Raw genomic sequence first — 18,172 nt, forward strand, 5'->3', positions numbered from 1 at the left:
ATAACTTTTGACGGTTTTTCCTAATTTTGATTTTAACGTCAACTACAGTTTCTTGTTCTACACGCAAAAGCATGTTGAGATTCCAAAACCACTACATCGGAATTTGTGTTAATGTCTTTTTTTTCAGTTCGCTTACAAACTACCCACACGCTTGTTCTGAAGTCGAAATCAGAATGTATCATTTCAAAGTACATTTTAACGAAAGGTAGTATCACAAAGCGCCAAAACGTGACTGTATAACTATATAGTATTTAAAATGTGATGACTTCGCCTGATTAGGTAGCCATGAGCGACTTGTCGTGATCAAATTTAAATGAAAGCATGCAATCAACCGTGAGACAACAAATCTCTGCCTTTGAACAAACAAAATGAATCGTTCTGTAGCAATGATGAAATTGAATATTGGATCTGATGGTAATTTCGCGACCCTCTGTCTCTTTTGGGAATCAATTGTCACTAGCCTTGGGCAGGTCAAAACAGAAATATCTGGAACGGCAACACATAATACTGTAAATTTGATCCCATTGTCGTAATAGAAAACTGGGGAATATCCACCAACCAACAACTGTGATACGACACCCAATTATTGAAATCTGTGTATTGTTCACAAAGCACTTTGCACGCCGTCAGCTTTCGACGTTAGGTTTCCTTTCAACCATCTGTGGAACGTCTTTTTAATCAGGCAATATGATCCCTTCAAATTTTCGATTTGTTATTGTTCTATGCATCTCTTCGTCTTTTTCCTGTGACCATGATGTCGCACAGATTACACACTGCTTTGTTGCAGAGTTCGCAGATCTGCAACTCTTGTCGATTCGCGGTGATTTCTAAATTCAAACAGCACGCCGACCAAGGCGTCAGTAGAAATGACTCTGAAATATATATTGTACCCGAACAGGCTATCATATTGCTATGCGTATCTTTTTGAGATGGTCCCTAAATGTATCAGGGGAAATCACAGTCCTTTGCGCGTATGTTTGGATTTCTTTAGAAAATGACGATGCATTCTGACATAAGTTGATTTCACAGCACGCACCGCGTTTTTGCAATGGTGATTTAATTGGTAATCTGAACAGGGATAAAGGGAAAATATGGTGATTGTACCACTGGCTGACAACGCTTGAGGCATAATCGCTTTCCTCCCCACTCTAATCTTCGCTTGAGCGGCAAATGAAGAGCCAGAAATTACCTTTTTTGTTTTAGTCGATCCGACTAGCCCATACAATAACCAAAGCTGGGGAGAAACCTTCTGATACATCTGGGGTTATTATACATACGGATTTTTTCTCGTTCGAACGGAAATAGCCTGTTTTGGATTTCGTTATCCGAATGCTGCATGACTATCTATTCTACGTGTCATGCCTATTCTTTTTAGATTTATTTAAAACGTGTTATCGGCATCGCAATTTCGGTTTGACTCCGTGTAACAGCTATACCAGAAATGTCGAAAACAATTAATGCGTGCTAATCCAATAAGAACAGCATGGTGTCATTCTGATCGCAATATCTCCTTAATATATTTCCAGTCATGTTCCGAATTTGTGTCTTGGTGGCTGCTCATTCTAGAATTCCCATCTCATGGTAAGCCCATGCCATGATATGTCTATACGACGGTTTCAGTGCACGTTATTAGTGGAGTCGCTTGTTGATCTCTCGTGTGTGTGTGGCCAATCCCTATGCTCCGTGTTACCAGCGTTTTGCAATAAGGCCCCAAAAAATTGTTTCTGGTCCTTGACATTCAGCAAAAGTGATGAGACGATACGATTCTCTTTCCTTTTTTTCTTTCTTTTTTATTCCTAACAATGCTGGTTTGGCACTATTGATGCAACGATTATTGTCTTTTATCACTGGCTGCATAGTACTTCCGTTTTCCTTTTAGCATTTTTGGACATGCAAACAGGGATATCAAGGATAGCTGTACTGATGAGTACGTAATCCGGGGGGATTCTGAAATGACGAGCGCGACGATCAGAAACAAATCTCGTATTTGGCCCAATCGATGTTATTTTCACCTTCATTCAAAGTTATTTCTCCCTTCGTCCATGGTTTTAAGTAGACTTTCGGAATATACTGTTGTGTTACCGTGGTAACTATGTCACGATGGCAACCATTTTGAAATGCGGACCGCTCTCCCAGTACTAGAGTACGAATTAATTGCCTCTTTCTAACAGACATCCTCACATGAGCGACACAGTTCGTATCTGTGACGATTTGCGATTTTGCTCAAAATGTAATGATTTGTCCCGGGGCAAATGATGAACACAAGATAAATTAAGTATACAGAAATGTGTTTTCACGAAGGAATGTTTTTGTCCGCGCCAAATAGTTTTCAATCATAGCATAGTGTGTTCGATAAGAGTTCAAAGATGAGCGTACTTGCGGTTTGTTTAGAGAATTATGCTTTTTATTTTCCCTAATAATCTATTACTTCAAATTATGTTGTTGGCTTTACATTCAGGCAGACAAGATACATGTTAATACGATGAAATTGTTGTATCAATTAATTACTAGCGAATTGATGCTGCTCTGATTGGATTCTGTGTTGCGGATTGGTCGCCTTTTTGGCAGGTCTATCGTTGCTCTTTCGACATTTTCACCTTACGCAATCAGAGCTAGACTGGAATATGATTAATTTAAAAACAATCACTTGTCTATTTCAGTTATGGCAGAGTTGAGGCAAACATTAAACTTAAATTCCAATATTTGCCCTCGAGCTTCTGGAGCCATTACCTGTCCAAAAATTAAAAAATAATGAATCATTCTGCAGAACGCCTATCTCACGATATCGAGCGGTGTTTCTTAAGAAATGTTTGTCGTTTAGCATCTATGCCAATGCTGCGGCGGAATCGATTAATCATAATTCACAACACTGGGAGTAGCATTTAGTGAGTATTTCCATGTGCGTCCATCCTTCGAGCGTCCTTAAGACAAAAAAGAGAACAGAAAAACAGAAAAACAGAAAAACCATAGGATCGACTGAAAGCAGTAACCTTTAGAAACCTAATCATGTGTACATTTTGAGATGCAGACATGTCATCTTGCTATGTCGACCATTGAGATCAACACGGCACGTTTATAAATTTATATATTTATACCAGACACATCGCCGGATATGAAGGCTATGGCTCAATTTAGAATGTTATAACTGTTCCAGGTAATCAAATATCCAAGCAGTGGATGTAACATCGACATTTCATTCTTATTTCGCAGTGATTGCGTGCATCGACCAGGCATATTACCCTCGTGCAAGCTGTCCTTCAGGTCTTGTTTAGATTGTGTCCAAAGGCAGTCCGTGTTAACGTTTCAATCTTTCTGTAAGTGGTTAGATTGGAAAGTATTGCTTGCGGACAAATGAAAGGTGTTCGGTGGTCACGTGACGACGGCGAGTCCTCCCCGATGACGACTGCAAAACGCAAAGAGTTTGTTGAATTTATGTTCTGCATTTTTAGTTGTCTTTATTGAAAGGTCAGCAGTTGCTGCTTCTGTTGTTGTTGTTGCTGTTGTTGTTGCTATTGTTGTTGTCTTTTCAGTTATCAGATGTTGAGGCGCCAGACGCATTTCATTAATCTCGAAACACAACAACGATTATGATTGTCACTCACACTCTTTTAAATAGTGAGTAGTCACTCTTTTAAATAGAAAGTGGTAATGGAGCGATGACCTTCAAGGTCGTCCATAAAGGTGCATTGAGGGAAACGAGAACTTGAGAAAGTCACATCTCTAGGTTGCCATAGTAGTATACTATATTAGCAAGAATGGGGGCGAAACAGCAAAATGTGTCATCATGACCAGGGAGTAAGAACTGTCGAGGCATTTTTACATCAACTGCAAACGTCTGTTATGCTTATCACAAAACAAGGCTTAAAGGGTCGATTGTAAGGGGCTAATTGCAGCGTCTTCTTAACGCGATGTCACACTGGTAAGGCACATCCCTCATGAAGACGTTATTACTGATAACTGATCTCACCGGATCGGTGTCATTAACGGCTATTTTAGACGACCGGGATGGCTTTTCTCATCCGATAAGAACTGATTTTTCCTATTATGAAATTAGATTTGCGACAGAGAATTCCGACAACCGCCGATGTGGAAATTTAAAATCCCGTCAAAGCTGACATTGCAAGTTGCCATAGAAAATGTTTCCCATCAGCGTAGCTGCACCATGACGGAACCAAACTGAGCCTTCTCCAAGTGGGAACCACACTACAGTTTCGATTACAAGAATGATGAAGGTTTGAAATCTGACAACTCAAACCACACGCGATGACTTATTTGATTAATATGACTTAACACCCCCACTGGTCAGTATTGGCCAGTACAGTATAACGCGATCTATACTTGGTATTTGGACCTGTAGGGCATACATAAGTTTCTTTTCAATGTTTGGTTTTTCACCCTTTGACTAGGAGTCATTTTGCCGTTCAGGGAGGAACCTACACACTGTCGCAATAATGAATGAAAATGAAAATGAAATGTCACAATTACCCAATATAGAACTTATCTTTGGGCCATTTGGGCCTTGATTTCTAATGAAAGTACTGTGGATGGGTTTGATTCCATCGAAATTGCAGTTTGATTTGATCAACAGAGAACAGCCGGAGAACGAATTCTGGAATTAATACGACAGAAGTTGATTTCGTCAAATCCCAACGTGTCTGTGTACGCGTGTTCGTGGGCTGTTTCAAAGAGCAATCTGTCCGCAAAAATTACCACCACATCTCATTGAAAAGCGTATAATGTGATTTCAACCCCGAGGCTGCGGCATAATTCGATATATGCTCTCACAGTATTGCAATGTGACGCTGCAGAGAAAGCCCCGGGGTTGGTACGAACTTATTACATTTATTCTGGCATTCACAGTTTGACTGACTTGAAACAGGACACCTAAAATTCCGAATATCATCGGACAAGACAGAAGAAAAATCGCCAGAGTGCCAATACTTATGGAACAAGCGTTGAAGCTGTTATTTTAAAGTTTCCAGGGAAGAGATACTGTCGGCATAGAGTAAAAAAGCGAATAGAAGAAGAGTTGACTCGGCAACTCTATCATAATAAATCTTGCTGAAAACTAATTATTCGCCGAAATTTGGCCGTGAAAAGTACGAAAGGGTGTACTTTTAAAATGCATAACCTGAGTAAACGAACACCGTAATCGTGGCATTTTTACAGCAGGTCGTAACACTTGTGTTACATTGTTAAATCCAGAGCGACAAAATCGTCATTTGAATGGTTTTTTCTCCCAGTTTCCTCATAAACCATGATGTACTCAATGACATTTCCAAAGCACTTCTTCTACTCCTGTGAAACATTAATGGATTTTCTTTGACAACACAGTGTTCGTAATAGCAATTCTTGTCTTTTTCTAGTATACCTTGAGTTATGGCTCGGATTCTAAAAGTAACACACAAATATTTGATTCAGAGCCGTACAATCTCTTGCCGATGTCAGCACGGTGATATTACGTTATCAAAACGCATTGAAGAATTCCATTATGAGAACACAGTAAAATAGCGATGATCTACATATATGTCATACAAAATCTCCACATAATATTATACATAATCTCCTATTTGAGGGAAGTCATGACTGCAATAATCTAAGATTGACGGTTTAATCGTTAAAATTGCGATGAAACTGTTTGCCTTACTCGCAGCATCGTGTCCTGATATTTTAAAGCTATCACATTCCAGGTCATTGTCTTTAGGTCTCTTCCCCAAAGTTTACGGGAAAAGTTTGTGACAGCGTTAATGCCAGGGCACGAACAGGAAAACTCTTCGGAAACTTTTAAAAGGAATTTATATTTATGTTTATATTTCAATATTGGTATTATTATACGTGCAAGGATATGTTTCGATTGTCGTTGAAAAGTCGAAAGTATGCTTCAGTAAAGGTATAAAATACCGATTGCGAAACAGCTAAGCTGACGGACTGACGGAAGACGAGGAATTAGAAATAAACTGTCAGACAGAAAGTCATAGAGAGACACAGAGTTGCGCTTCAAATGATATTTTCCATGTAGAAAGTACAGGGAACCAGTTTCATTCATTCCAACGATATCTGCTTTCAGGAAAATTATCATTTGATATCGTTTGTTACATTACGATGAACTGTGAACGGAGAGTAAACCTAAGTAGTATTATTCGTTGTCGATTTTGGACCAAAGTTACTGATAATTTAAAATTAGAAATTTGCACACGTCTTCGGTATTCTATCTATTTTACGGGCATGTACAATTCTCTCTCTCTCTCTCTCTCTCTCTCTCTCTCTCTCTCTCTCTCTCTCTCTCTCTCTCTCTCTCTCTCTCTCTCTCTCTCTCTCTCTCTCTCTCTCTCTCTCTCTCTCTCTCTCTCTCTGTTTGAGCTAGAGGGGGAAAGGGAACGAGTCACCATTTGCTATTTAGAAATCTCGCAAAGGTCATGAAACATGAGCAATTAGCTTCGGTCGTTCACGGCGCAAAGGATAGAAGCAACATAGATCTATATAAGTCAGTCTTTTAATAAAAGAAATGCCACTGAGAGCGAAGCTGGTAGAGAAATCGAATACATGCATGATCTTATGATCACATGTAGTCAAGAAAAATAATACTCAAGCACTTAATTTCAAAAAATATTTCAGCTAATAAGTAACAAGAAGATCGATAAAACCCTAAGCTTAAAGATAATGTAATACATTCACAGACATTGATATTGTGTTGTTTCATATTACTCTTTATTTGATACCGACTCTGGTCGAACTAGGCGTCCGACTAGAGATTAGCATTCCTACGGTCGAAGTCACTACCAAGTACTTTTTCAATTGCGTATACTGTGTCTATTTCAGTGTGATTCGGAATACTTTCCCGAGTTGAGCGGGCAATGACTGACCCACAATGATTCCAATGCTATGCCAAATCAACAATCATTAAGTTCGAAACCCGATATCACGACGGCTATTCGTTTATTCTCCACGGCGTCTATCTGAACTAGCTGCTGTAAAATTGAGTTTGCGGTTATGAGATAATGTCGTGCAAATTATGTGAACAACGCAGTGTGTTAATAGGATCAATGGGGTCGCGAGAACCAAAAATGGCGCCGGTAAAGTTCAGCAAGAGTGGAGCGTTGTGTCACTGGGAGTATTACACTACGGCGGACCCTGATGTCAACTTTTACACTGAAGGAAAGGATATTCATACCTCGAAGGCAAAATATCTCAAACTTTCAACGTCATGGTTGTCGGGAGTCACTGCGGCTAGGACGAAAGTTACGGCATTGCCGTTCTGTCTTGTATTGGCCAAAGTTGAAAACGGCTTATAAGTCTTCGTCAAGCACTGTTTGCGCATGGCTCTCGATGCATCGTACATCACAATTTCCCCCTTGTGAATTTCTCATCGTCATATTAACATCACGGCCGATATGACTTTAATGTAATTACGACCCACTTATAACTGACAATATTCTTCAGCACAGGGCGCAATCAATGTTGGATTTGAACATTACATGATTCGAAGAAAGTGTTTAAATTCAAATGATATGCCATTTGCCTTTCGTCAAAGTCATCAGCTTAACAAAATTGATACATGCAAACATCACAACCTGAATGTTGCATCAGAAATTGGATTCAGATAATACGAGTTCAGATGTTTGGCTGTACTCGTCAATTAAGGCCAAGGGAATGTCAGCGAATCTTATCATTAATTTATGAACTTTCCATCATCGGACGTGCATAAAACCTTTGTGGATTCTATTCGTCCTGCGTCAACTGTCAATATCTTGTTTCCTCTGTCCTATGCGTGGATATTTTTCACCATTTTGTCTCATGGGGGCCGCACAAAAAGTCAAAGAGAAATAGTTTACAGTGGACGCATGAAAACTAAGGGCATTATCCTGGATGCTTTCAATCGAAACACACTGACCGTCCCTGTCTCCGTGCATGACAATCAGTTCCTCAAGTTACACGTGTAACGAAATGGGGGCAGTCTACTGCATTATTGCATGAGGAAATAACAGCCACGCTCAGAAGCAACCCCCTTCCTGCATCATGTCCTAACCCTCACGTCTAGGTGCTAAACTCTACGTCTGCCGGTGCAACCCCGCTTCAATCCCAGCATGCACTGTTCAGAAGTGACGTGTGATGTGTGATGCGAGTACGTGTGTCTAATTTTAAACTCCACATGAGACAATTTCCTATGAAATACTCCTCTTCCATTTTTATCTTCCTGAATTTCAGCTTTCCAAACGCCATTTAGATATGTAAGACGTAGAGAGAGTGTTTCAGATAGACGTAAATCGGTTATTCGGGGATTTCGTTTGATCAACCGGTTTTCTTTACATAATCCGGTCAGTGGTGTTTGTAGTTAATAATAGTTTAATTAGCAGATTTGCCTTGGAAACACATCGCCTGTTTTGACATCGCCCGTTTTGATCATCGACGGTTGCTTAGGACAATGTGTATAATGAATCGTTTATAAAACATTACGGCGTGCGGAGAATGAACACTATCGGGACCATTCAATTTGAAAACTGTGGTTCACATTCGTTTTTTTATTATTATCACACATTGTGAGTATACTGTATCTGTCAGAGTTTGAAGATATTCTAAATGTTAGAGCAAAACTTTACTTGCTTTGGTATTTTTCTTTCATTTTCACCTTCAATTTGGTAATTTGAAAATGGTTCAGTCACGTGACAGCGTACACGAGCGATTTCTCTCTGCCATGTTATATTAGACATCAGTGGGTTGTTTGCTTCGACAAAAGCCATTGAGGGCGAAAAGATACCGCTATTTACCAAGTCTAGCACACTGATGTAAACGTCAGATGAAATCATATGGCATACACAATAGATGGTAAAGCATCATCTATGAAAATGTACAAACAAGTTTTGGAAAGGGGATTTGCAAAGTGATTGATGAGAAATATGTGTGACGTGCTGTCCCATTCCGAACAAAGAGAATAGAATTATCAATTCAAACCGAAGCACGGAATGTACTTTCATACAATAACGCGTATTCACACATTTGCTAGCTCTAGATTTTCTATGTGGAATTGCAAGAATAACTGGGTTTCATATAATGACAGGGCACACAGAAAGAGACGCCAGCGTTTGTCAGTCTCAGAGCGACATATGTTTAAGTATGTTCTTTTCCCCCATAGTCGAGTAGATACAGATAATAATTGAAAAAATGCTATAATTGAAAATGAATAATGTGAAGAGGTTGTTATCATTTAAGACTATTAAAAAACTGAACGTGTAGTGCCGCTACCAGTATGCTGTAAGACCCTCGTTTTATAGTTTAACACCGTTTCAAGGCCTCGCCTGATATTAAAATCACGCGATTAAGTCCCCATGGAAACTCACATTTGAGCATAATGCTTTCAAAGACATGGAGGTAGTTAGTCTGCGAACTGCACTGAGCTACTCATGTCCCATGTTCGATTCGTATATTAAGTTATGTCACTCTTTCATCCATTTCTTTCTAGCTCCCCTCGCCCCCCTTCCCTCTCCCCCTCTCACCCCTCTCTCTCTCTCTCCTCTCTCTCTCTCTCTCTCTCTCTCTCTCTCTCTCTCTCTCTCTCTCTCTCTCTCTCTCTCTCTCTCTCTCTCTCTCTCTCTCTCTCTCTCTCTCATATCTTGATATTGTATCATTTGATTTATTATGTGGGCGGATGCCGCTCAAACTAAAATTCGCTGAAGCTTGCCGATTTCAACTCTATGATAGGACATCACACAAGTGTGGACGGTTTGACAGAAACATCAATTTGTAATAGAGGCCAAGTCAATCATATTTAATCCAAAATATTTGTGAATTCAAAGGAATGCCGACTACATGAAGACTACGGCATGTTACCAAACGTTTTGTGTTATCTACAAATGTCGGGGCATTGGGAAGATGTGTACCAGTTTTCACAAGCATTGAATGGTCTTTCTAATTACGTGTTCCCCGTATAAGCAGCTTGTCCTAGTAATCGGTGACAGCTTGTCCAGCGTGCTCCAGTCGAAATGTGTGCAGTAGACACTACTTATTGAAATATGTCTTTTTATATGAAAAAGACATTTTACACGTTACCTGGCCAACTGAAGTGTGCAAGATCGAGGCCTTTGATCTAAAACTATAATTTGAAGTAGATTAATCAAAATTTAGCGTGTCAGGCTTTGTTTATACTCTTTAAGAAGTCAATGTGTACTTGTACTGATGTGAGATGTTTGCACAACAATTTGTTAAAAATGAATACTACCTAGGTGGCATCCTAGGACTCTATATCAGCCTGTCGTTGTCACTGTTAAGGACTATCACATCGATTCTGATCGCGTTACATTCACATGGCTTTACTAAAGAAACTCATATTGTCAGTAGTATAGTATTCTGTTGTGTAACCTCATGTGTCTTCTTCTGTTGTCAATGCAATAAATGCTCTGTCTTACGAGCAATTAGCGCGCGACTTTGTGGATTCATGTTTAGTCACACATTGATTCAATCACTGTTATCTGTCACGCCGTCATCAGCATTCCGCATGTTTCATTCTCGACACTCTTCTCCTATTTGAATGGACCATATGTTTATTGTGTTTAAAGTGTGGTTCTTCCTGGCCTCGTCCATGAGCAATCCACAAGATCAACCTTCCTAATGTATGCTTGAAAATTGTGATACGATACCTAAGTTGATTGGAGTTACGATATAACCAAATAGGTCAAAAAATACATTGTCAGTCCTCAAAAATGTATTTCACGATATGTCAATTTTATTTCTAAAAACTCGAAATAAATTATGACATTGTTAGGGGTATAGTATGTCCTTGAATAATCGACTAATGTGTGCGTTTTGGTTGTTCCTTTGTATTCAATTTGTCTGTTGTGGCACATACTCAACACGACGTATCAGGGAATACAGTCGGACGAGACCTCAAGCAAAGTGACAACGGCTTTAATTTTTAATAATATTCTTATGGTATTTGTTCTACAAAAGTACATTTTCTTGGTATTTTCCACATTCTTTTCGATGTCAGTCCTGATTGAAATATAAAGTATTCACTTTGCCAATGCAATGCAATATATATGTAATTTTATCGTTGAAAAATAAATGCTAGTCCAAACTAAACTGCCGTCTAAAATACCATCACCGTGGGTTTGCAAACGTACAGACCGCGTGGATAATTCAGTGACTTTTCAATCGGATTCGAACTCACAACGCACGGCACCTAGCGCCCCCTCCCCTAACGAAGACATCACAGTCAAAACCACTCGGCTAAATCCTTATCCTTAGAAAAGAGTGGTTCAATAATAAGTTGTTGCTATCTTTCTGACCACCCCACACAATAAGGTTCATGAAGCAATTGCTATATTGTACACAGCCCACAAACTTCATCAAAGCAACGAAGACATCGCTACACTAGGTTTCAGATAGCCTTAGGGAAAATTCTGTCAACCAGTAAACTATCTACTAAGGCACGGTCCCTCTATCACGTGACTAACGGTATAAAATTCAGTCAATTCTCGTTTGGATATGAACCCAAAACTTACTGGGTATTTGGACATGATTTTTGGGAGTAGAAAATGAAAAACATTTGAAGAATACGTTAAAAGTCACAGTTAATGGACCACTCTGCCTTAATGTTCACAAAACAGGAGCTATACATGTATGTCCAACGGAGGTTGCATCGCATTAGGTCATGTCAGGACTTACTTAAATGCATCGATATATATCATAGTCATGGATACCATCCTTCCCTGTGGGCTACGAATTGTTATAAATCAATGTCTGTGCATTTGTGAGTCAACACTACGGTACGGCTATTCCGTTAGGGGTTTGATGGCAGGTCAGAGCCCGCCAGATGACGACCAACGGTTAAAGAAATTCATAACATAGCCACACGTTCGCCATCAAATAAATCGGTGATCATCACGCGGTATAACTCTGCATAATGTGTCCGTGTTAGGCTTTGAAAAGTCTTACTCACGGCCCAATGACTGCACCGAGACAACTTCAAACTGAAGTATCGGATTGGCCTATATGATTTGGCTGTATGGTACCATCTGGTCACTTAATAATCGGTGTGTGCAATACACAGCGATTGTCAGTTACAACTTTTGGGAATATTTTCAACTCGGCAGCATAACTGTAGCAGTGGTTATCCCGCTCACGTGAACAATCTGGACAGTCTTTTGTTAAAGTGCTTGTAGGGTTTGTTAATTCGGATGCAATAACTTTTGCTCCTGCTAAAGTGTTAAAATTACAGTTTTAGAGATGTTTTTCTCAATAACTGCCAAGCAAAAAGATTGGTCGGTTTTATTAAACGGACTTGCTGCGACTTTACTAATACCACTGCCATCAAAAGTATTTACATTGCACTTGTTAGGAGAATCCTTGAGTATTGTTCGGTCGTGTGGTCTTCACACCAGAACTCGTGCTTTGATAGAATTGAACGAGTTCAGAAGAAATTTATTAAATTTCTTTGTTTTACGGAGGGAGCGGAGTACAATGCTGATAATTATTTTACATTATGTTCTTATTTTAAACTTTCGCCTCTTTTCATTCGTCGTCAAGTTTTAGATCTTTGTTTTATCCACAAGTGTGTCAATTTCATTACCGATTGCCCAGATATTAATAGCTCCTTCAATTTCTATGTGCCCCCACGGCGTCTCAGGTCTTCTGACCTTTTCCGTATACCAAATCAACGCGTTAATCTGTCAAAATATTGTTTTTCATATCGGGCAATGACACTTTTAAATAGTGTCTATCGTTTTGATATTGATTTGTTTACCAGTTTTAGTGCTTTTAAAACCCAGGTGTCATCTGTTTTATTATCTCTTGCTGACAGTCATTTTTCTATCGAGAGTTTTTGATGTTTGTCAGTCTCTGTTGTTACTTTTTTAGTGCCCTTTTTTTTAGTTGGTTTCTGCATGTTGTTATTTGTCTATTTCTTGTATTATTTCTTCTTTGTTTGCATCCAGTTATTGGGCTATGCCTGTTGGATGTCAGAATGAATGAATAAATAAATAAATAAATAAATAAATAAAATAAAAAATCTCTTTAATTAAAGAGAAACATGACCGACGCGTTTCAAGTTGCAGCTGACATCTCTATGGGTGTTTTAGGGGGATTTGCTCGACAGTAAATTGCCAAATTAAGACAGATAAGAGATATGCGTAATTTGTTGGCTACATTTGCCTCGAAAGTGAAAGACTTAAACTTTTGTTTTCTTTCCTCAAGGAATCTTTTAGCCGTTTTCTTTCAAAATCAAAAATAAAAATGAGGGTTCACCGTGCAAATTATAGAGCTACAGAAACAAGTAACCCAAGATTTACCGATATTTGAAATTCAAAATGGCCGCCATTCCTGTGTTAACTCTATGGGGTAAAAATTAAATTTTCTATTTTCGAAACACTAAGACGGTAAAAGGTTTTCTTACACCAAGAGCTTCAAAATGAGCCCCCCCCCCCCCCACGAGTGGTAGATCAAAAAAGAATAACTGGAAAAGTTTGAGAGACCGAATATTTGTCCCCGCGGCGTATTCTACCTTAATCATCGCCGTGAATTATAAATGTTATTTCTTTATGATCTGGAAATTTCTAATTCATCTTAAGATGCCTCTTCCTTTAAAAAGCTCCGACCTAGGGAAAAATGGACATCGGAAAACTGTTGTGGGCCTAATAATTAGTATTTAACTTTTAATAGCGAACTATGAAAATTTAAGTAAACGGGGTTACATCTTTGAAATATGATTCAAAGCGTGGCTATTGCGATTCCCTGCGGTTTTGAAACGCATCAAGTCCCTTGTTGTTGCGACTCTACTCGTAAATTTAAGGCGTTTGTTTGCATCTTGACAGTTGAGGGAAAGACTGGATGTGCTGCGACCCAGTGTGCACAAAAGTTGATTGTTCTTCGTTGCGACCCAATGTGTCTCTCAGCCGAGCAAATCATAGGGACCAGCAAAAATGTCCGTCTTCAGAGGTGGGGCGGCGCAGGGGTTTCTTGATCTCGGTGCACGTTTCTTGTTGCTATCGTTTATTTTAATCTAATACGTAGGAACAGTAGTGCGACCAATAATAAAAATTCAACTTTTAATAGTGCACTATGCCACCATGACAATTTAAGTAAACATTTACATCTTTGAAATATGATTTATAGCATGGCTATTGCGATTCCCTGCGGTTTTGAAACGCATCAAGTCCCTTGTTGTTGTTGTGACGTCGACTCTCCTCCTAATTGGAAGGCTTTGGTGCGACCATTGACAGTTGAGGGAAAGACTGTATGTGCTGCCACCCAGTGCGCACAGAAATGGATTGTTCCTCGTCGCGACCCGATGTGTTTCTCAGCCGAGCAAATCATAGGGACCAGCAAAAAATGTCCGTCCTCAGAGGTGGGTGGGGTAGGGTTTCTTGGTCTCAGCACACTGCCATTGCCATTGTTTATTTATACTAATACGTTGGACAATGATACTACCGATGAGGATTTATACCATCAACTTTTGGTGTCTTGGTCTTATCTTAGCACAGCTTTTGTAAAGATTTCTTTTTCTCCTTCACTGTTCGTGCATTTGTCCTTTGACAATCCACAATCCCTACACATACTGTGGACAATTTTACGCTAACTTTTCTCACTAATGTTGTATCTGTTATCTGATGCGTTTGATTGCTTAATGCGCCAAAGCAAGCCACGAAAAGTTCCTAATCTGTGGTTGCTGTCACAAGATAATCACCGGATTAACGTTAACAAAGTCAAAACGAACTCACTGGCAAGGTTATCTGTTTACAAAACAAGTGCTGAGATAAGACCAAAACACCCAAGATTGGTGGTATTAATCTTTATTGGCAATGCCACAGTCTAACATATAAAAATAAAATAAATAAGGGCAACAAGAAACCTGCGCTGAGACCAAGACACGCCTACCCTTTCCCCATCCTGGGGATAGACATTTTCGCTGGCCCCTGTGGGCAACTGCGTAAGTTTGAATCTCTGGCTTCAGCCCTTTGCGTCCTTGAAATTCGCTAGCTCGTATATGTTGTCGCGACAATGTGCGCATTCCTCATTTCGACTCAGTGCGTCTCTTTAAAATGCGTCAGCTCGCGTCCCCCTTTGTGACCCGGTGCGTCCTTGAAATGCGTTAGTATATACCCAGTGTGATTCATCGTCGCATTGACCGTATGTTAAAGGGTAATTAATTGCATTGCGATTGTGAGTGACCTTAGCTCGAGTGCATAATCTAGCTTCATTTTATTTCTCGCAAAATGAGGCTCTGGCGAAACAAAATCTCCATCTGCTCGCTAAGACTGCGAGTCAATCTTTTGTACGGACAACTTTTATTTTAAACAGTTTAGTGAGTGAAGGTCGAACTTAAATGCTTCCTTCACCATTACACTTGCCTTAATTTGGTAAACTGTACAAGTAAATTCAGATGAATAACGCTCAATTCTATGGAAATGTGCCTTTAAACGTGGTGCTTAGTCGAAGTGGACAATAATGAAAAAACTTCAGATGGAGGAAAATTTAGTCGATGGCTAGTATATCGATAGGGAGAAAAAGTTAAACCGATAAAACTAAAGTGCAGGCACGGCGCAGAATCGGCAAATGTGAGCCTCTAAAAACCCATCATCGGAAACATTCCCTATTATTATCTGATTTTAATTTCAAACTAAAGTTAGCGTCAATGTACTTATTGAGGGACTCAACGTCTGCACAAGTACTTACAGTACTGACTTGCACTACATGTGTGAATTTGACTGCCTCCAAACGTACAATGCAAACAACAATTGACATGGTGAACATATTCGTTTGTAACCTAAAAGAATGTTTATCGTCCAATGAACGAATGGCATGGAATTTTCACACTTTCATGTTGCATTCTCTGTTTCCTTTTGTACATGACTAGCTTTCAAAAATGGTGAGAAATATTTACTTGAAAAATAAAGCTGAATTTATTTGCCCTTTCTATTACACTATCTAATGCAATAAAATACTATCTCGTTTCATGGGTTGTAAATTCACAGCATATCTGAGAAATTTGCAAGCTACTGTGATGTACATTACTTGCAAACGGATGCAGACAGTGGGAGTCTGAGATAAATTTGTTGGGCATGGGGTAAATTGTTCCAATATGCCAATCAAGAAAAACAATCTAGATGTTGAAAATCGGTAGGAAACGGACATTACACGGAGAAAATATATTTTGTTAATTCAGTATTATAGATGATGAGGAGACACGTTTGGTTGTCAGAAACTCTTTGTTTATGCATATTGTAGCTTAGGGCCCTGTCACACCTTGACGATTTAGCAAGTGTATGTCGACGTATCAACGCTGGCTAACGATGTATTTTGCAATTTTGGGCGTATACATAGCGTATTCATAACATACCCGTAGGTTAAAAATACGTTTTGGGTACGCTAGACAATTATCTCGACGCATTTCGACTTATGAGTAACTTACAAGTAACGTGTGTCAACGAGCGCATAACCTACATACAACTTACGGCCCGCGTGTGGGTGACGTATGAGCCATACACTGTATGTTGAGAAGTTATGCATGCACACAAGACCAGCGTGCTTCAGCGTGCTCTTAACTTATACAAAAGTTATAATTACCCATAATGTATTCGACGTACACCAGCGTATTTGCCAAATTTTTCAAACGTTGACACTACGCTGGCTAAATCGTCAAGGTGTAACAGGGCCATTAGGGTTACAGTCGCCGTCTGTTAGACGTGGGAATTGTTTCCTCCATCGGCTGATTTTAAATTTCTTTTCTCACTTCTCTAAGTGGGATGAAAGAAAGACCTACTTTCAGTGTTGCGTCATGGAACACCACGTTATCTAAACAGAGAGTTTGGCCGATAAGCAGCAAGGTTCGAGTAAACAAACTGAAAACTACAAATCGTTGGCAGTTCAACGTGAATGAACTCTGACCTGACACCGACAAAGATGGTTACAATTGTGTCGACTGAAGCGACTTTGTTCAGTTAACAATTATTGAAACTAAAAAGGAGAACTCACAAAAGAACAGAAGAACATTACATTACATTATATTACATTGCAGAAGAACGTACAGTCTGGGTAAATTGATAGTTCTAAATATATATTTCTCGGAATGTAATGATTCAAATATCATGTTCTGTTATCAGCTTGACATCGGGTAAAAAGACGAAATAAATCAACTTTCTACACTTGTATTAGAGGAGGGTATTCGGCACTGAACACGTCAAGAACGAATAACCAACGCAGTAATACAGTTATGTAGGGTTGTCGCCAGTTTGCAAGTCACGATTAACTCTCTTATAGCACTGTAATCCATTTCAACGAGCATTGTAAAATGTTTCTAGTACCATTAGTTGTACGACAACGGGTTGCCCATGCCATCGGCATATCGTATTTTACGACACCTTTTACAAAGTACATCCTTTGGTCTAGCCGAGGCCCGTCGTTACATCGAATTTTGTAATACTGGTCTCTATGCCTCTGATTGTTCAAAAGTTTCAACGATGATAACCCGAATGTGTTAAATCGAAACATATGTTATCGACAAGGTAACATTTGTCAGATATAGCCCACTGGCCCTTAACGAGTGAACGAAGTATTTGCTGCAGGGATTTCTCTGTAATTCACCACAAGCACAGGAATTTAACTGTCTCGACATCCGAAGGCCTATTGTAACCTGCGGTGATAAATAAAACGAATTCTTATATTCGGCCCATGTAATGGAAGAAGTCAACCCGAAGCTAAATCAGCATGGTTTATCCTTTCCTACTCTAACTTTTGATTCGAGCTCCCAGCGGGGTAGTTTTCGTGTCGTGTCATCGCCATCGCGTCGCGGTCGTTACCATAATCTTGCTGATGTTAAATCACCAAGATCCAGATGGTCGTCGATTTGATATTTTTAAATTTTGAATTAATTTCAATCTATAAACCAACCGTATACATGAGACAGCACTGTTCCATACCATTACTAAATTTTAGGTCCGTAAAACTAATATACTCGACGCCATGCACAAACTCACACCACTCGTGCGAACGAGGCTGTGTGTTCGTTTTCCGTCTCATATCTGTCGACCGCAAGGTTGACCCATCTGCGTCGATTGGATTTGATCTGCAATGGATATTATTTACATTATTACACCGTTTCCACCATGAACGACTGCACACAGTTACTACGGAATAAACAGTCTGAGTATACGACATGGAGGTATGGTGTTGTATTGAAAACTAA

At 39.5% G+C, this 18,172-nt stretch overlaps 1 protein-coding gene across 6 annotated transcripts in view; it reads left to right on the forward strand.

The window, feature by feature from the left end:
• LOC139131948 (glutamate receptor ionotropic, kainate 3-like) overlaps nt 1-18,172 on the forward strand; it is a 66,837-nt gene that overhangs the window by 35,112 nt on the left and 13,553 nt on the right. The gene's annotated exons all lie outside the window — the stretch shown is intronic.

Source organism: Ptychodera flava, chromosome 4 (assembly GCF_041260155.1).
Source record: "Ptychodera flava strain L36383 chromosome 4, AS_Pfla_20210202, whole genome shotgun sequence".
Lineage (NCBI taxonomy): Eukaryota > Metazoa > Hemichordata > Enteropneusta > Ptychoderidae > Ptychodera > Ptychodera flava.